Raw genomic sequence first — 21473 nt, 5'->3', positions numbered from 1 at the left:
CAAAAGCAGAGAGATTACTTTGCCAATAAAGGTCCATCCAGTCAAAACTATGGTTTTTCCACTAGTCATGTATGGATGTGAGAGTTGGACTATAAAGAAAGCTAAGTGCCAAAGAATTGATGCTTTTGAACTGTGGTGTTGGAAAAGATTCTTGAGAGTCCTCCGGACTCAAGGAGATCAAATCAGTCAATCCTAAAAGAAATCAGTCCTGGATGTTCATTGGAAGGACTGATGATGAAGCTGAAGCTCCAATAATTTGGCCACCTGATGCGAAGAGCTGACTCATTAGAAAAGACCCTGAAGCTGGGAAAGAGTGAAGGCAAGAGGAGAAGGGGATGACAGAGGATGAGATGGTTGGATGACATCACCAACTCGATGGATGTGAGTTTGAGCAAGTTCTGGGAGTTGGTGATGGACAGGGAAGCCTGGTGTGCTGCAGTCCATGGGGTCACAAAGAGTCAGACACAACTGACTGAACTGAACTGAACTGAATAACCAGAATCAACAGGACACATACATAAAGGTGATCCCCCCTACCCCGCCCCAACACCCTCCCTCTTCTTCTTTTTTCCCCTTTCACTTCTTTATTAGGTTATGGTACAGTTGGGTAGGGTTTTCATAAGTTGGTGAAGATAAGACACTTTAATCCAGCACCAGATAAGGCAGGGTCTCCTGATACTGCTAAACACAGATGTCAAACAGTTTCTCATTTTGAATAATGTACAGCAATCTAAACTGCAATACTGAACAAATGCTGAATAAAAAACATTCATTTCGATATAAAATCCTGCTTAGTTTGAGTTAACTGATCTCGTCTTAGGGACTAGAAAAATAAGAATAATAGTAATAATATAACAGCTTCACTTATTGAGTACCTAAAAGGTACATGGTGCATGAATTATTTCCTTTAATCTTCTTCAAAGACCTTTAAGGGGACATTACTATGATCCTTATTTTATTGATGGAGAATCTGAGGCCTATGGTCATTAGTCAAGTAAACATCAGAGTTTTAAAGGCTATTTTATGTGGACCTAAAGCAAAGAATATTGATTGAGCATAGCAGATAAGAATCTTAGTTATTAAGCAGCTTAGAAAATTAGAATCATTGGACTTCCCTGGTGGTCCACTGGGAGGAGGACACAGGTTTGATCCCTGATCTGGGAAGATTCCACATCCTGCAGCGCAACTAAGCCTGTGGGCCACAACCACTAAGCCCTGCTCTAGAGCCCACTTGCCGCAACTACTGAAGCTTGAACACCCCAGAGCCCATGCTCCGCAACAAGAGAAGCCACTGCAGTGAGAAGCCTGAGGACCACAGCTAGAGAGCAGCCCTTGCTCACTGGAATTAGCAAAAGCCTGCTTGCAGCAATGAAGACCCAGTGCAGCCATAACTTAAAAATAAATAATTTATTATTTATTAAAATATTTATTAAAAAATAAATATTTTAAACAATTGTTATAATCTATAATGCAAAATTCTTTGGGGTAAAAAAAAACCAAACTGATAATTATTGAATGAGCAAATTAATTTTTCAAGTGGAAAAATGATGATCTTAAAATTTCCTAGTGCCATGAAAAAGACATTCTACTTAACATAGTATGTGTATTCAGAAACAGTTGTATACATTGAATGTCTGTAAACCAAATGCTAACTATATTTACTTGAAGGACTTCTCTAGGGTAAACACGCAGTAAATATTTAATAAAATGAAAAATTGTCTTGCAATCTGAATAGTCATCCAATAATTTATCTGTTTTGTGAATTTAGATTTACAGCAGACTCTTGACATTCCTGAGGCATACATCTGGAACCTTCTTGAATTCCCAGATTCACAAATACAAAAATGTTTATAGAGGCTCCCAGCTTTTTCAGGAATCACATTTCCATGGAGAGTTTCTGTTCATAGCCTTATGCTACATACTATGAGTTAACCACACTTCCACGTCTCATAATACGTTTATCTCTCACTTGATTGCCATTTTTCACAGAAACAAACAAACTTTTTCTAACTCATTAATGAATGTTGTTGCAAATGCACAAATCAGTGAAGGAAGATAAAGCTAAATGACCCTTTTCTGTACAGATATCTTGCAAAGCAGAATTTTCAGATTCATATCTCAGTCAGGGGAGGTCACACAGGGTCATAAACCTGCAAGTGAAATCCACGAACACCTAGGGTTTAAACACATTGATTTAAGTTTGCTCGCGCAAGGGACACAGACTGTATGAATAAAATCCATAGAAATGCTACTATTCTTGCTAACCCAAGAGCTGCAGACTTTGACTGAATCTTTTAGTGATGAGTCCAGAAAATTGGATTATAGAAACACTGTCCACATGAATTACAGCAGCAGTTCTCAATCTTTTTCGTGGAAGACGATTTTTCCATGGACCAAGGGGAGGGGATGGTTTTGGGAATGATTCAAGTACATTGCACTTATTGTGCACTTTCTTTCTGTTATTGGATCGGCTCCACCTCAGATCACCAGGCATTAGAATTTGGGGGCTGGGGACACTGAATTACAGGAATTTGCCTATTCATTCAAAATACCTATATTTTGTATAGTCGGGATTGGTGACAGTCAAAGTTGGATAGTTGCCCTGTCTTTAATAGTGGAGCTCCGTTAGAGTGGACACAGAGTCCCCACAGTCAGACCTTTGGGAAGCACTGTGCTGGAACCCTCAACCTCTGGCTGGGTCGCACTCCCCCCACCACCGCCCCAAAGAACACTCACCGTGAAAGGCAGACAGAGAGGAGCAGCAGAGTAAATGAGCATGAGCAAGTAAGGGAAAGAATCAGAGAAAGAGGGACAGGGAGGGAGGGAATGTAGAAAAGAAAGAAAAGAGGGAACAAAAAAGGAATTTGGCTGCTGTGAGGGGAAAATAAAGAACAAGAAAGACATTATCATTTCAAAATATATAGCATATACATTTCAGAACGTATTTGAAAACACTCCTGCCAAATTTTTGAATTATTTATTTATTTATACCTCTTCTTGTTCCAAAGAGGTTTTGCAGCACTTTGCTGCCAGATTAATTTTCCTGAAGCTCAGCTATGATCATGTTACTCCCCTGCTTAAGAAACCCCAATAGCTCCTCACTGCCTATAAAATGAAGTCCAATTTCCTCAGCCTCCTATTTGAGGCCCTTTGTAATCTGGCCCCAGACTTCCAGCCCAACGTTATCCTGCTTTTCTTCCCTTTATACACTCTTTGTTCCAGCCACAGGACGCTCCCTGATGTTCCCCTAATACATTCTGTATTTCCCTCCTTTGCACTGTCAGAGGGAGCTTGTGCTGTTCCCTCTGCCGGGAATGCCTTTCCCAACATCTGCGTGTGCCTCATACATACTATTTTTTTAAATGGTTTTCATTTTTTGGCTGCACTGGGTCTTTGTTGCTGTGCACGGGCTTTCTCTAGCTGCAGCGAGTGGGGCTCACTCTCTAGTTGTGGTGCACGGGCTTTTTATTGCAGTGGCTTCTTTTGTTTTGAAGCATGGGCTCTAGAAGCATGGGCTTCCGTAGCTGTGGTGCATGGGTTTGGTTGCCCCTCCGCATGTGGAATCTTCCCAGACCAGGGATCAAACCCGTATCTCCTGCAGGTAGATTCTTAATCACTGGACCACCAGGGAAGACCTGTCCCATACCATTTACCCTTCTGAAATTCACCTGGAAGATGCAGGCATCTGGTCAGTAGTGGAACTTACAACCTTTATACACATGCTTTATACACATCATCTCACTGGATCCTCACAGTGGGAAGAAGTCATTTCTTACTGTGGTCCAAGGAGGCTGGGGTTGGTGCCCCTGGGGTTGTGTCCTCTGTTCACCGTCCCTCTTGCTACCCCAAGGCTATCTCTCACACAGAACAAAAAGTGGTTGCCTGAATCAATGCTGACGTGTTGTAGTAACCTTTTCTAAATTTGTGCTTTTTAAGAGGAAAAGTGTACCTTTCCATTCTGTGTGAACTTGAATTCACCTGTCCAGCCCTGCAGCACAGTTTCATCTGGCAGCCTCTTGGCAGGCTCCATGAGGCAGGACTACACACTTGCTGATTCTAAAGAGTAGAGGCCTGGGAGGTCCAGGAAGCAGGGTGGGAGCAGTTGACCCAGGGGCCCCTCCATGCTCCCTGCCTGGAACACATGAGAACATACAGGCAATAAGACTGATAATCATCATAAGCATGAGTGGATCAAATTCTACTCCTCTGAAGCCAAAGAACATGCCAAGGGATTTTTTGAAGGTGCCATTTATCACCAGGGGTGGGAGAGTAGGTTGCTAAAACTATTTATACAACCTCCAAAGCCGGCTTAAACAAACAAGGCAGCTGGGTGTGGGACAAGCCATCGTGACTGATTGATGGGGGTCTATTAAAGCATGCAAAGCTGCCAATATCTACATGCTCCCTGGACAAGGGCCCAAGGTATTACATGATGAGCAGTTACGTAACTGTAAGAGCAAATGGAATTTGGGCTGATATGCTTATGAATCTGATATGCTTCTCCTTTCTAATTTTTGGCATCAAGAGGTTACATGAATTGACTGGAAGGTCAGAGCCCACCCATCTACTTTCTTCCTTTCCTAAAGACAGGCAAGGCCTAAATGATAATAACAGATACATCTCTTAACAGCAACTGCAAATTTTCCCCAAAACCAAAAGCTCTACTGTCCTGTTTAAATTTGACCTATTTTGAATGTGCTGCTCATTTAAAAAAAAAAAAAATCATTTGCTAGAACATGACTTTAGATGAAAGCTGCTTCCAGGGATCAACCCAAACTTCAAATCACTCCGCTGACCAAAACTTGACTCAGCCCAATAAATTATGGCTAATTTGATAAAATCTAAAAGTAAAAATTAATCTGGTAAATGTGAAATCTACGGTTGCCCTGCCAGTCTCTTGCCCTATTCTGCTGGTGACTCTTGGCTCACTAAACTCATGACAAGGCTTGTCTACCTAGAGGTTCTGACTCCTGAAATATCTGGCTCTCTTCACCCATAACCTGCTCCATTTCAGATTTTCCCAACTGCAAACCTTCCTTATTAGTATCTACTCACCATTTTCCTCCATGCCTCCATGATGAAAAGCATTTGCAACAAAGTTTAGAAGAACACCAGTAACTGAGTACAATGTAGAGTTTTGTCCTCCTAACCATTCAGGTATGACCTAAATCAAATCCCTTATGATTACACAGTGGAAGTGAGAAATAGATTTAAGGGACTAGATCTGATAGACAGAGTGCTGGATGAACTATGGATGGAGATTCCTGACATTGTACAGGAAACAGGGATCAAGACCATCCCCATGGAAAAGAAATGCAAAAAAGCAAAATGGCTGTCTGGGGAGGCCTTACAAATAGCTGTGAAAAGAAGAGAAGTGAAAAGCAAAGGAGAAAACGAAAGATATAAGCATCTGAATGCAGAGTTCCAAAGAATGGCAAGAACAGATAAGAAAGCCTTCCTCAGAGATCAATGCAAAGAAATAGAGGAAAACAACAAAATGGGAGAGACTAGAGATCTCTTCAAGAAAATTAGAGATACCAAGGGAACATTTCATGCAAAGATGGGCTCGATAAAGGACAGAAATGGTATGGACCTAACAGAAGCAGAAGATATTAAGAAGAGGTGGCAAAAATACACAGAAAAACTGTACAAAAAAGATCTTCACAACCAAGATAATCACGATGGTGTGACCACTCACCTAGAGCCAGACATCGTGGAATGTGAAGTTAAGTGGGCCTTAGAAAGCACCACTATGAACAAAGCTAGTAGAGGTGATGGAATTCCAGTTGAGCTATTTCAAATCCTGAAAGATGATGCTGTGAAAGTGCTGCACTCAAGATGTCAGCAAATTTGGAAAACTCAGCAGTGGCCACAGGACTGGAAAAGGTCAGTTTTCATTCCAATCCCAAAGAAAGGCAACGCCAAAGAATGCTCAAACTACCGCACAATTGCACTCATCTCAATGCTAGTAAAGTAATGCTCAAAATTCTCCAAGCCAGGCTTCAGCAATACGTGAACCGTGAACTTCCTGATGTTCAAGCTGGTTTTAGAAAAGGCAGAGGAACCAGAGATCAAATTGCCAACATCCGCTGGATCATCGAAAAGGCAAGAGAGTTCCAGAAAAACATCTATTTCTGCTTTATTGACTATGCCAAAGCCTTTGACTGTGTGGATCACAATAAACTGTGGGACATTCTGAAAGAGATGGGAATACCAGACCACCTGACCTGCCTCTTGAGAAACCTGTATGCAGGTCAGGAAGCAACAGTTAGAACTGGACATGGAACAACAGACTGGTTCCAAATAGGAAAAGGAGTACGTCAAGGCTATATATTGTCACCCTGCTTATTTAACTTATATGCAGAGTACATCATGAGAAACACTGGGCTGGAAGAAGCACAAGCTGGAATCAAGTTTGCCGGGAGAAATATCAATAACCTCAGATATGCAGATGACACCACCCTTATGGCAGAAAGTGAAGAGAAACTAAAAAGCCACTTCATGAAAGTGAAAGAGGAGAGTGAAAAAGTTGGCTTAAAGCTCAACATTCAGAAAACGAAGATCATGGCATCTGGTCCCATAACTTCATGGGAAATAGATGGGGAAACAGTGTCAGACTTTATTTTTTGGGGCTTCAAAATCACTGCAGATGGTGATTTCAGCCATGAAATTAAAAGACACTCCTTGGAAGGAAAGTTATGACCAACCTAGATAGCATATTCAAAAGCAGAGATATTACTTTGCCAACAAAGGTCTGTCTAGTCAAGGCTATGGTTTTTCCAGTAGTCATGTATGGATGTGAGAGTTGGACTGTGAAGAAAGCTGAGTGCCAAAGAATTGATGCTTTTGAACTGTGGTGTTGGAGAAGACTCCTGAGAGTCCTTTGGACTGCAAGGAAATCCAACCAGTCCATCCTAAAGGAGATCAGTCCTGGGTGTTCTTTGGAAGGACTGATGCTAAAGCTGAAACTCCAGTACTTTGGCCACCTCATGTGAAGAGTTGACTCAATGGAAAAGACTCTGATGCTGGGAGGGATTGGGGGCAGGAGGAGAAGGGGACGACAGAGGATGAGATGGCTGGATGGCATCACCGACTCGATGGACGTGAGTTTGGGTGGACTCCGGGAGTTGGTGATGGACAGGGAGGCCTGGTGTGCTGCAATTCATGGGGTCGCAAAGAGTTGGACACGACTAGCGACTGAACTGAACTGAAGCTTTTTTTTTTTCATTAATTACTAAATAGCAATCTTGTAAAATCTGTTGATTAGCCCCAAAGCTGGTAATCGGTTATCAATCATTTGCATGTACAAAACTGTTATCTAGCAGTCTAACTGTAGTTATCTGCAGTTCCAAACTGTAATTTATATGGGGCCTTTCCTTGTTTTCACTCTCCTCTCTCTTTTTCATCAAGAAGTTCTTCAGTTCCTCTTCACTTTCTGCCTTAAGGGTGGTGTCATCTGCATATCTGAGGTTATTGATATTTCTCCCAGCATCTTGATTCCAGTTTGTGCTTCATCCAGCCTAGCATTTCACATGATGTACACTGCATGTAAGTTAAATAAGCAGAGTGACAATATACAGCCTTGATGTACTTCTTTCTTGATTTAGAACCAGTCTGTTGTTCTATGTCCAGTTCTAACTGTTGCTTCTTGACCTGCATACTTATTTCTCAGAAGGCAGGTCAGGTGGTCTGGTATTCCCATCTCTTTAAGAATTTTCCACAGCTGTGATACACATAGTCAAAGGCTTTGGCATAATCAATAAAGCAGGAGCTAGATGTTTTTCTGGAATTCTCTTGCTTTTTCTATGACCCAACAGATGTTAGCAATTTGATCTCTGGTTCCTCTACCTTTTCTAAATCCAGCTTGAACATCTGGAAGTTCACAGTTCATGTATTGTTGAAGCCTGCCTTGGAGAATTTTGAGCATTACTTTGCTAGGGTGGGATTCCCTGGTGGCTCAGTTGATAAAGCCTTTACCCGCAATGAGGGAGACCCAGGTTCGATCCTTGTGTCAGGAAGACCTCTTGGAGAAGTAAATGGCAACCCACTCCAGTACTCTTGCCTAGAAAATTCCATGGATGGAGGAGCCTGGTGGGCTGCAGTCCATGGGGTCACAAGGAGTCCAACACGACTGAGTGACTTCACTTTCTTTCTGCTTTCTTTGCTAGGGTGTGAGATGAGTGCAATTGTGGGGAAGTTTGAACATTCTTTGGCATTGCCCTTCTTTGGGATTGGAACGAAAACTGACCTTTTCCAATCCTGTGGCCACTGCTGAGTTTTCCAAATCTGCTGGCATATTGAGTGCAGCACTTTCACAGCATCATCTTTTAGGATTTGAAATAGCTTAACTGGCATTCCATCACCTCCACTACCTTCCATCATCTCCATGGCAAATGGAAGGAGAAACAATGGAAACAGTGACAGACTTTATTTTCTTAGGCTCCAAAATCACTGCTGATGGTGACTGCAGTCATGAAATTAAAAGACACTTGTTGCTTTGAAGAAAAGCTATGACCAACCTAGACAGCATATTAATAAGCAGAGAGATTACTTTGCCAACAAAGGTCCATCTAGTCAAAGCTATGGTTTTTCCAGTAGTCATGTATGGATGTGAGTTGGACTATAAAGAAAGCTGAGTGCTGAAGAATTGATTCTTTTGAACTGTGGTGTTGGAGAAGACTCTTGAGAGTCCCTTGGACTGCAAGGAGATCCAACCAGGAAATCTTAAGGGAAATCAGTCCTGAATATTCATTGGAAGGACTGATGATGAAGCTGGAGCTCCAATACTTTGACCACCTGATGCGAAGAGCTGACTCATTAGAAAAGATCTTGAAGGTGGGAAAGAGTGAGGGCAGGAGGAGAAGGGGATGACAGATGAGATGGTTGGATGACATCATCAACTCAATGCACATGAGTATGAGTAAGCTCTGGGAGTTTGTGATGGACAGGGAAGCCTGGTGTGCTGCAGTCCATGGGGTCCCAAAGAGTCGGACACAACTGAGAGACTGAACTGAACTTGAACTTTCCTTGTTTTACTTTTAAAGTATTTAAACGTATCCACACATGTTTGTCAACAAATTAAACAGTGGTTTCCTCCTGGGGGTGGGGTGGGGTGGGGTGGCGGCAGCGGTGTGGCAGTGGGGGTGTGTGTATGTGCATATCTTGCGACCCAAAAAGAATGAAAAAATCAAGATAAAAAACTAAGCACTAACCATGAAAGGGTGAGCTGAACAGAAGGACTTGTATAAGAGTAGTGATAGTACTTCTGCTTAGCCCCAGGCGGAGCTGCGGCTGCACCACGTTAGGCCTAGCACAGAAAGAGCAACTAAAGGTGTGTCTCCCTCAGGGGGCCATTCAGTGATCACTGGTTTCCTTCAAGGGTGAGAGTGGAGCAGTGACAGTTGCAGAACCGGAAAGAGATGAGAAAAGCAACAATCCAGAAATTTCTCCCATTTGAACAGCAATGGTTGTGAACCAAAGCCTTCCAGTTCAGGCTGTATATCACAATTAGTAACCTTAAGGAAAATATATATATCCCAACAAATACTAGGTTCCTAAGTATTTGGGTTCAAAGGACCTCAAATAGCTGTTTGTGTCTCCTGGGTTTTTCAGGAAAGAGGTGTGATAATGACACATGTGTACTCAAGACACGATGACAAGTTATCTGCATAGTTCAGGCTGAAAATAGCTGGGTTTGGAACCAGGATAATTCAGATATAAATCACTGCCACTACCTCATTTTATTTTGCTTTAGTCAACCCAGCCTCAGATGCAGACGGGAAACACAACTTCAAATGCAGAATGAAACCTATTTAATACATCGATAGCAGACAATCTAGTTTTTAGAAACTATCTTTGATTTAGTTTCTCTACCTCTAGATACACTGGGCCCCTGAAAGAAGCCTTAATTTGAAGGATTACTCTGGGAAATCCAGGCCTGTCCCTGACTATTTCAGCCATCCTAAATGTCTTCTTTCGGAAAATTACAATCAGTTGCATATTATTTGGTGTTTTACTTACATTTTAAATGTGAACACATTTTAGACAAAACTAGTACAATGATGCATTCATTACATTTATTTGCATCATTTCCTTCATTACTGGGTTAATTGGCACAGAAAGAAAGTTACAGATGTTGAGGTTAACAAACTTACAGTTACCAAATGAGAAACGTGGAAGGGGAGGGATAAAGTAGGAGCTTGGGATGCACATACGTACACTCCTATATATAAGACAGATAACCAACAAGAACCTACTGTATAGCACAGGGAACTCTACTCAATATTCTGTGATAACCTAGGAGAGAAAAGAATCTAAAAAAGAATGAGTGAATATATGTATAGTGTAACTGAATCACTTTGCTGTACACAGGAAACTGGAGAAGGCAGTGGCACCCCACTCCAGTACTCTTGCCTGGGAAATCCCATGGATGGAGGAGCCTGGAAGGCTGCAGTCCATGGGGTCGCTGAGGGTCAGACACGACTGAGCAACTTCACTTTCACTTTTCACTTTCACGCACTGGAGAAGAAAATGGCAACCCACTCCAGTGTTCTTGCCTGGAGAATCCCAGGGACGGGGGAGCCTGGTGGGCTGCCGTCTATGGGGTCACACAGAGTCGGACACGACTGAAGCGACTTAGCAGCAGCAGCAACACAGGAAACTAACACAATACAGTAAATCAACTATAAGAAAAGGAGGAGGACACATGCTACCATTTCCCTTCCCATAGTTATGCAAGACATCACTAATCCATGCCAGTGACACTCCGTGCTCCTGAGCCTTGCACACCAGAGACACGCTCAACCAGAGCTGCTTATTATGACTCATATATTGATTCTAAAGGGAGTAGATCGGTTGGTAAACAAGTGGCGTGCTCCAATACATATGGAGTCAATTGAAGGAAGTAAATATTTAGCAGATTGGTGAAACAAAATGTAGAATGACAAGATGGCTGCTTTTAAATATCTTAAGAGGGAACTGGAGGTTTCATTCCATGTGGTTCCAAAGGGTAGCCAGGCAACAATCATCCCAGGATGAATTATAGTGGCATTATAAGAATGGCCTTATTACAAGTGTAGGCATTGTGAAGAGGAAGGTGAAGCCAGCCGCCTGGGTAAACACAGGAATGCTGGAGCTTGCTCTCTCCCTTCCTCCTACCCAACCCCAGGTATACAACAGATTTTTCCTAATCCTTTGTTAACAAGTTCCACTGACTCATGGAATGCTCTCACTGCAATTTCTAAGAAACACATACCGATAGGTATGGTTGCTGTTTAACAGCTTCAGGGGAGGGACTATGCAGATGAAGGAGAATTTCTTTCATCAATATGCAAAAGGATGGGCTGGATTTACAACTCAGACAGAATCTGCATTTTCATGGATTATTTTCCAGCTCTAAGGCCTCTAATTCTAAAAACCTCTTCATGTTGGCCCCATACTAATGTCTCAACATCCGTGCAAGGTGCAACCAAAGGTCCTGACTACTCCTTTGGGACCCAGCTCTATCAATTTATGATCAGAGGCATCTGCTCAGAGGGTGAGAGAGCTGTGCTACAAGGATTAAGACAGAGTCCCAGGATGTCCTGGAAAAGTCTCAGTCGAAGTAAAAACACATTTGTTTGTTTTTAAAGGTACCAAATCTGTCACGGCTTGGTTACAGGAAGGGAAAAATTCTTTCATAGCCCCTGAGGCAAATGGCTGCTCTGAAATCAGCAGGCTGTGGTTATGTCACATCTCTTTTAATCTGATCCTTCTATTTTATCCTGCGACCCAGGGCAGATCATCCAACCTGGAGGCTCAGTTCTTAAGTCTGTAGAATAATGACATCTGACCTTGTTCATCCTGACCAGACATACCACGAGGATGGAGGCAGTCTTTGAAGAAAGCTGAGCTTCCCAGGAGAGAGAATGACAGGCCTGGGTCTCATTATTGAATATTTTGCAATGGGTTTAAGCTTTATCCTTGCTTTAAATCCTCAAAATTATTTACATTTAGACTAATCTGCTTTTTTAGATGTTGTAATATACCCTGAGGCTTTTCTTTACTAATTACCTAGAATGACACTGGTGTAAATGCCAGGAAAGAAACTGCTTTTACATGAATCCTTTACACCTTCCAGAATACTTAAGAGCAGGGGCAATGTTCTCCCTCAAATAATCTTTTCTTTTCCAAATCCTCAGTTTCCCAGGAAAACACTCACAGAGACATGATTCCATATGCCCCACCCTACATCCTTCTTTCTTTTTAGATACAGAGAGGAACACGTGATCTAGGTGTCAGTCACTCGGTTCAGTCACGTCTGACTCTTTGCGACCCCATGGACTGCAGCACACCAGTTCCCTGTCCATTACCAACTCCCAGAGCTTACTCAAACTCACACCCATCGAGTTAGTGATGCCATCAAACCATCTCAACCTCTGTCATCCCCTTCTCCTCCCGCCTTCAATTTTTCCTAGCATCAGGGTCTTTTCTACTGAGTCAGTTCTTCACATCAGGTTGCCCAAGTATTGTAGCTTCAGCATCAGTCCTTCCAATGAATATTCAGGACTGATTTTCTTTAGGATTGACTGGTTGGATCTCCTTGTAGTCCAAGGGACTCTCAAGAGTCTTCAACACAACAGTTCAAAACCATCAATTCTTCTGCACTCAGCTTTCTTTTGGAGAAGGCAATGGCAACCCACTCCAGTACTCTTGCCTAGAAAATCTCATGGACGGAGGAGTCTGGTAGGCTGCAATCCATGCAGTCGTGAAGAGTCAGACACGACTGAGCGACTTCACTTTCACTTTTCACTTTCATGCATTGGAGAAGGAAATGGCAACCCACTCCAGTGTTCTTCCCTGGAGAATCCCAGGGACTGTGGAGCCTGGTAGGCTGCCGTCTATGGGGTCTCACAGAGTTGGACACGACTGAAGCGACTTAGTAGGAGCAGCAGCAGCAGCTTTCTTTATTATCCAACTCTCACATTCATACATGACCACTGGAAAAACCACAGCTTTGACTACATGGACCTTTCTTGGCAAGGTGATATCTCTGCCTTTTTAATACACTGTCTAGGTTGGTCATAGCTTTTCTTCCAAGGAGCAAGTGTCTTTTAATTTCATGGCTGCAGTCACCATCTGTGGTGATTTTGGAGCCTAAGAAAATAAAGTCTATCACTGTTTCCATTATTTCCCCATCTATTTGCCATGAAGTAGCATGGGACTGGATGTCATGATGTTTGTTTTCTGAATGTTGACTTTTAAGCCAACTTTTTCACTCTCTCTTTCACTTTCATCAAGAAGCTCTTTAGTTCTTCGCTTTCTGCCCTAAGGTGGTGTCATCTGCATATCTGAGGTTACTGATCTTTCTCCCGGCAATCTTGATTCAAATTTGTGCTTCATCCAGCCTGGCATTCCGCATGATGTATTCTGCATATAAGTTAAATAAGCAGGGTGACAATATACAGCCTTGACATACTTCTTTCTTGATTTGGAACCAGTCTGTTATTCCATGTCCAGTTCTAACTGTTGCTTCTTGACCTGCATATAGATTTCTCAGGAGGCAGATAAAGTGGTCTGGTATTCCCATCTCTTTCAGAATTTTCCACTGTTTATTGTGATCCACACAGTCACAGGCTTTGGCGTAGTCAATAAAGCGGAAGTAGATGTTTTTCTGGAACTCTCTTGCCTTTTCAATGATCTAGTGGCTGTTGGCAATTTGATCTCTGGTTCCTCTGCCTTTTCTAAATCCAGCTTGAACATCTGGAAGTTCACAGTTCGTGTACTGTTGAAGCCTGGTTTGGAGAATTTTGAGCATTCCTTTGCTAGCCTGTGAGATGAGCGTGACTGTGCAGTAGTTTGAGCATTCTTTGGCATTGCCTTTCTTTGGGATTGGAATGAAAACTGAACTTTTCTGGTTCTGGGGCCACTGAGTTTTCCAAATTTTCTAGCATATTGAGTGCAGCACTTTCACAGAATCCTCTTTTAAGTTTTAAATAGCTCAACTGAAATTCTATCACCTCCACTAGCTTTGTTCGTAGTGATGCTTCCTAAGGTCCATTTGATCTAAGGTTCACAGATCTAGGTGTACGTTACACATATAATCCCACCAAAGAGTCTGTCCAGGATTACAGAAATCAGCAGGAAAAGAACAACCATTACTAGCCCCCTTCACTTCCTCCTGAGGTCATCCTCAACACAGCATGCCACAGGATGAAGGTACCACAGAACCCCACCCAGCCTCTCTCCCATGTCCCTTTGCAAATGCACACTGGTCAATCCAAATTACGTCTGACAATGTGTGGAAGCAGAAAGAACCCACACAGTCACATACCATACGTATATAAGGAGGCCTATCTGAAGAAATCTTCAGAAATGCAAACATTAGAAGGAAAGAGTGACAATCACACGTTATAGTCTAATTGCAATAGTCCCTCAAAGGTGTCAAAAAGTCTCATGAAATACAGTTGACAAACCAGGTGGGGATCCTGACTTGTCATGAGTTTCTGTCATGGATATCGGTTGTTTGGGGCCATCCCAGACCATTCTTCCTTCTTTTGGTTCAGCACCTGGATTTCCTTTCTGGGAATCTATTCTCCTCCTCTGCATGTAGTTTTGGTGGGACTGTCAGTCAGGACTCCCCCGACCCTTCTATCCCCAGCCAAGCAGTGGGCATGTGGCCTGTGCCAAGCCATAGGGCTCTTATTTCCAGGGCTCTGAGTCTTGGATGAAGAAACCTGTCAAAATGTATCCACTGCAGCAACACGAGCAGCAGGCAAGTAAGACCATCAGTTCTGTCCACCCGGATCCCCAGAGCCCCCTTTGTATCTGTCCTTCACCCAGCCTGCTCCCACACACTTCCTGTTGATTCTTAGAGCTACTGGATAGCCTTCCAATAAACTCCTTTTGTGTTTGACCTAGCCAAAATTGGTGTCTGCTGCTTGTGAAAAAAAGAAGAAGAATGCGAATTTACACAGATGTGCAGCTTGCTTCTTCAGATTCTGGACCTAGTTGAGGATTTCTAGGCTCAACTAAGCCCTATGATCCTAAATGATTCCAAAAATGATACTCTGCATATGAGTACATTCTCCCTAAAATCCTCTTGTGCCTCTATGGTCAATAATAATGAGTATTTAAAATAAAATAGAGTAAGAGAGAGAGAGGCAAACTAGCGAGGCTTCAATTCAGTTCAGTGCAGTCACTCAGTCGTGTCCGACTCTTTTTAACTCCATGAATCGCAGCACGCCAGGCCTCCCTGTCCATCAACCAGCTCCCGGAGTTCACTCAAACTCACGTCCATCGAGTCGGTGATGCCATCCAGCCATCTCATCCTCTGTCGTCCCCTTCTCCTCCTGCCCCCAATCCCTCCCAGCATCAGAGTCTTTTCCAATGAGTCAGCTCTTCCCATGAGGTGGCTAAGTATTGGAGTTTCAGCTTCAGCATCAGTCCTTCCAGTGAACACCCAGGACTGATCCCCTTTAGAATGGACTGGTTGGATCTGCTTAGAATAGTTCTATAATGGTGAAATTTATATTAGCTCTAAATTTTACTTTTAGGAATGAAGACAGAATGGGAAAGAGAATCTAATGTTTATATACAATAGAATGCATAGATCACAAAGGTGCAGTCGATGGGTTTCGACAGCTACACAAACCAGTGTAACAGCCATGCCAATTATGATCTGGAACATGACCATCATTCCACAAAGCTCTATCATGGGCCTTTCCAGCTATTCCTTCCCCACACCCATAGGCAAACACTGTTCTGACTTCCATCAGCATAGCCCAATTTTCCCTGTTCTAGAACAAAATACAAATGGAATCAGGCAGTGCATAGGCTCGTATCTGGCTTACTCTGGTCAACATAGTGTTTCTGATATTCACCTGGATCATTATATGTATCAGTAGAGTGTTCTTTATTATTGCTGAGTAATACTCCACTGTAGAAATGTATCACAGTGTGTTTATTCAGTCTCCTGTTGATGAAATAGTTGGGTTGTTTCCAGTTTGAAGCTATCATGAAAAAAGTTGCTGTGAACATTCTTAAATAAATATTTTTTATGGAACTATGATTGCTTTCATTGCTCTTGAATAAATGAATTTTCATTCAATGGTGAAGAAGTTTTGTGTTAACAGCATGCAGAGAAACAATAATATAATTTTTCCTGGAGGGAAAATGGTGCCTATTTTCCACCTTTCTCCCTAGGATAGACTAGGTTTATAGGTACCATTCTATTAACCCCTTATTCTTCCTTTTTAAGTTTCAGTCTCTCAATCTCCAGAATTCTCATTTCTCTACCATTCTAAACAAACCTTTCTCTTTACCTTAAATTAAGCTAGCAAACACTCTCAATATGCCTTCTTCATGGCAATTTTTAAAAGGAAGAGCTAGCCCTATTCACTGGCTACCTTCTTTTTTAAAATTTTATTTTTAATTGGAGGATAATTACTTTACAATATTGTGAAAGTTTCTAGCACACATCAACATGAATCAGCCATAGGCATACCCGTGCCCCCTGCCTCTTAAAGATTCCTCCCCTCCCTGCTCATTCCAGCCGCTAGATTCTCTCCAGTGCTTTCCTCACAGTCTCTCCCAGTCTCATTTTCTCAGGCCCCAGCCTCCCCTTGACTTCTGGCTGTGTTAAGCTGTGTTCACTGCTTCTCCCCCACCACTCCTTTTATCTTTTTTAAAGAAAGGTTAAACTTTAATTACTCAGATAGTTTTTACAAGGAAAACAGGCACCGAAAGACTGGTCTAAAATGCTCACAACTCTAACATATCTTTCTCCTGGCTTTCATATACATTGGGAGTAGAGATTCTGTAGCCAGATTCTGAGGTTGGAACCTGGCTCTACCACTTCCTATCTGGGTGACCTTGGGTAATTATTTAACGATTATATACTTTGTTTCTTGTGTAAAGTGAGGCTGATAATAGGACTCACCTCACAGGCTTGTTGTAAAGATTAAAGGAGTTAGCCTGGTACACAGTAAGTGCCTACAACTCCTATTATCTCATTTGTCCCTCATTGTGGTGTATGTAATAGAACTTTATAAACCATAATAGACTTTATTACTATTACAGATGATATAAGGCGCTATCATACTTTGGTGCTACCTCTTCTCAGGCTCCTTTCATCCTTGGGTCTCTTTCCCCTGCTTCTCGAACGTGGGTATACGTCAAACCTCCTTCCTGAGTCCCTTGTCCTCGTGATTCTTTTTTTTTTTTTTTTTTCCTTTTTCGATTTTTGTCCTCGTGATTCTATACTCTCTTGAAGGTCTCCATCACAGTGGCTTTAATTATCACACTAAAGACAATGACTTCAAATATAGGTCTACAACCCTAAGACATCTCCCTTAAACACCCCCAACTTCTTGCTGGGGAGCTCACTACCATTCATTCATACTCAACTAATGTATAAAACCAAAATCATGGTTTTGTTTTCACAAAGAGGCTGCTCTCAGGATTTTGCTTTGTCCTCAGTGGAGGTTTAGTCGCTAAGTCATGTCCAACTCTTGCGACCCCATGGACTGTAGCCCTCCATGCTCCTCTGTCCATGGGATTCTCCAGGCAAGAATACTGGAGTGGGTTGCCATTTCCTTCTCCAGGGGATCTTCCCAAGCCAGGAATTGAACCTGGGTCTCCTGCTCTGCAGGCAGATCCTTTACCAACTGAGCTACAAGGGAAGCCCCTTGTCCTCAATGATACACTCAAATGCTGAGCAAACATGACCTGGTCTTGCCAGGTATTCCAGAGCTTCAGAATGGCTCTGTGGAGGGTAGAAAACTGGAAAACTCCTCTCCTTTCCCTTGGGCCTTCCCTGTCCACTCTGAAAAGTCCACGATGACTATGAACTGTCTGTGCAGGAGGGGTGGGCTGAGGGACCGAGAATTCCAGGAATGAATCAAGTTGCTTCAGTAAAACATAAACATCCTAACCCCAGGTCCACCAGCAGTGGCCCTAAGCCTTCCTTTCTCACATCATACAGTTTTGATAATACTGTCCATGTTTATGACAGTCCTTGACCCCCAGACCAACGTGGTTTGTGCCAGGGATAGACTTGAGGGGGAGTCAGCAGCACCCCTTGGCACCAACATTCCATCCCTGCCCCTCGGAGCTTTAATCAAGGGGAAGGAATAGTTTAAATGGCTCAGGGCCCTGTAACTGTTAGAGACTCTGTGTCACCTATAACATTCCCTAGAGCCAAATCTACTCTTCTTGCAAGCAGCCTAATAAGTTACCTGAACTTACAGAAGGAAGGCACAGCTCAGAGAATTCTCTCGAAGCTTCCTGCTTGGACTAGTCATTGGGGTGGTCATGGATATTCCGCTTCTGCTTTGAGCACACAGCAGGATGGTACCTCCCTGCTGCCCTCGAAGTTAAACATGATGCGTCACTTGCTTTGGCTAATGAGATGTGAGCAGAAACCACACCGGTCACCTCCGGGAGAAGCGGGAAGGATCCACGGGTGATTCATTTGTTCCCTCTCCTTGCCTCAGTGGAAGCAGAAGTTGAGATGCTGCTTCTATCAGCCTGGACCCCTGAATGAGCAGAACACATACTGCATCACACGGGTGGTCTGGGCAAGAGACAAACTTGTCCTGTTAAGTCATAAGGACTCAGGGGCTCTTTGTTCCTGCAGCGCAAGCTACTCAGTCCTGACAGATACACTGGCCCTGGTCATACAACCTGTTGGCAACCTCCAGTTTCTGACTCAGTCTCACTTCTGGCTTTTAGATTTGTGCTCTGTTTAGTTCAGCTCTTGGAGACATACGGTGCATTAAAATACCAATATAAAGCTGTCCCCTGGCTTATGGATTAAGACTGATACTCGCTGCTGTAGAGCCCACAGTGACCCGGCAAAATTCTAGATTCTAGTTATGAAAACAGGTACAATTTTCTCCAAGGCACCTAAACAAGACTCTATCTATTAAAGTGTCCTCTTCTAGCTACAATGACCATACAATTTACAGTCCAAAGTGGTTTGGAGTGAAGGGGGACGAGGGTGACACATGAACTATCACTATACTGAGTAAACAGGCACACACAGACCCTGGAATTCTACTTCTATCGTCTTTACAGTATTAAGTCTATGAGAAAAATTCCTAGAGGCATTATCTTAGGACAGATCACTACGTCCAGGAAATGCAGTTAAAGGTCTAAGAAGAAGCATGTGGTGAAATTAATGTGTTTATCAGAGAGTGTGCTCTGCTTTTACTATTCTATGCGGCACTGGGTTGAATGAGTGCAGCTGTTCCCCTAAGTAGGCACATGCAAACAGCAAGACATCCAAACAAAACTAAGAGCCGAATGCAAACTCCAGCCATAAAATACGAACACCCTGCAGAAACATTAACAGCATCTTCCTCCCACTGGTCAGCCTGGGAGTCATTTAAGAGGAAAGAGGACAAAATCAAGAAAACAATCTTAGCAGCAAGAAGAATTGTTTAAAGAAAGCCAAAGTAAATGCAGTTTCAGTGACTCTGGGATCCTCTCCTCCTAGGCATGTGAGACATATTAATGTCAGTAAATATTTTTAAAGAATGCTGAATTTTCTAGACAAAGTAACAAACACAGTGCAGAAGATAGTTGATTTATTTAATCTGCTGCTGTTCTGCATTTTTCTTTTCTTTGTAAAACATTTGTAAAAATGTTTTGTAAAAGAGCATTCTCACTGGCTCCTTCAAAATTTCAGTGGCTTATGGTGAAGAAGTAGATAATAATTACTGTAGAAGATTCTGTTTTTCTGTCTGTCCCAACTCCCTCTTTCCCACTTCCACTTCCTGGGATGTGGGTTTCCCACCAGAGGGCTAGTCACATGACCTGAGTTAACCCAAGGACCACTGCCCCCAACCTAGGCCCTGAACTCACATCCAGGGATGGGAATATGACCCAAAAAAGATCACAGTGTGGTTTTTCTGAGACCGAAGCCCTCATTAGGCATATTAGCTTCCTAGGCTGCCATAACAAATGACCACAAACTGGGTGGGTTAAAACAACAGAATTTACTCTCTGACAGTTCTGGGGGCTGGGAATTCAAACTCAAGGTGTAGGCAGGGCCCTGCTCACTCTGCAATCTCTGGGGAAGAAGCTTTCTGTTACTCCTCCTGGTTTCTGGCATTTTCCAGAAATCCTTAGTGTTCCCTGACTTGTAGCTGCATCACTCTAAGCTTCGCCTTCATGTCACATGGCCATCTTTCCTCTGTCTGTGCCTGGGTGTTCTCTATATGTGTGTCTCTGTGCCTCTTCTCTTTATATAAGGACACCAGTCGTATTGGATTAAGGGCCCACCCTCATCCAGTATGACTTCTTCTTAACCTGAACCTTAATTACGTGCAAAGACCTTATTTCCAGATGAGCAAATTCATAGGTACCAGGGATAGAACGATTGGGGGACATAATTCAACCCATAACACTGGATAAGAGAGAGTCTTTCTCACTCTGATCGCAAGTTCAAAGCCATGTAAGCCTGTCCATCCACCTGAGAAGTAAGTAAACAGACCAAGAGATGGAGAAAGAGAGAAAAGCAGGCTCCTAACATTATTGGGGGAGAAGGCAATGGCAATCCACTCCAGTACTCTTGCCTCGAAAATTCCATGGGCGGAAGAGCCTGGTAGGCTGCAGTCCATGGGGTCATGAAGAGTCGGACACGACTGAGCACCTTCACTTTCACTTTTCACTTTCATGACTTGGAGAAGGAAATGGCAACCCACTCCAGTGTTCTTGCCTGGAGAATCCCAGGGACAGGGTAGCCTGGTGGGCTGCTGTCTCTGGGGTCACACAGAGTCGGACATGACTGAAGCAACTTAGCAGCAGCATCAGCAACATTACTGAATCCCTTGAAGGCAGCCACATCTAAATCCCAACCCCATTCTTGGACTTCCCAGTAACAGGACCGACAAAGTATCTTTCTTGTTTAAACATAGGTAGGCTGGGTTTCGGTCACTTACAACCAAGAGTTTTAATCAATGTATGCACCAGTGAATAATGCTATATAATGTGAATCCAAATAGTTTGCCATATTTGGATGGGGACGAACAGGCGGACTAGACATGAAAAAGACTTGCCATGAGTTGAAACTAAGTGATGGGTATATAGGAGGTTATTTTCATATAATTATATTATTCTATTTTTACATATGTTTGAAATTTTCCAAATTAAAAAGTTGAATCAGATGTTAATTACCCCCCCCCCTCCTACCTGAGGACCCACAATTAAAGTCCAGCCTGAGTCAGGGCAAACAAAAGAACAGAAAAAGTAGAATCATACATAGACAACAGCTGGCATCCACAGGCAATACTGATGATAGGCGAAAATACCAGCATGAGTTTTCTTTGTGGGATGCAAAGAGCTTTTGATACTAGACTTGAGGCTACCAGGCTTGACAGGATCAGGTGGCTGGCAGAGGACCACGTGGAACTAAGCAGAGAGGGTTGGGTGATGTGGCTCCAGCTTCAGGGTAAACAATGGGGACAGACAGCGCATGGCTGGAGGAATTC

General features: G+C 42.9%; 1 protein-coding gene and 1 non-coding gene across 3 annotated transcripts in view; both read right to left on the bottom strand.

Moving 5' to 3' along the window:
• The window catches only part of THSD4 (thrombospondin type 1 domain containing 4), a 669170-nt gene that overhangs the window by 496246 nt on the left and 151451 nt on the right, over positions 1 to 21473 (bottom strand). The gene's annotated exons all lie outside the window — the stretch shown is intronic.
• TRNAC-GCA (transfer RNA cysteine (anticodon GCA)) lies at positions 17589 to 17660 on the bottom strand. The gene has a single exon. It is a non-coding gene; the product is annotated as a tRNA-Cys (tRNA).

This window comes from Bubalus kerabau, chromosome 10 (genome assembly GCF_029407905.1).
Source record: "Bubalus kerabau isolate K-KA32 ecotype Philippines breed swamp buffalo chromosome 10, PCC_UOA_SB_1v2, whole genome shotgun sequence".
Classification (NCBI taxonomy): domain Eukaryota; kingdom Metazoa; phylum Chordata; class Mammalia; order Artiodactyla; family Bovidae; genus Bubalus; species Bubalus kerabau.
Note: the sequence above shows the minus strand (reverse complement) of the source record. Positions and strands in the feature narration are given on the sequence as shown.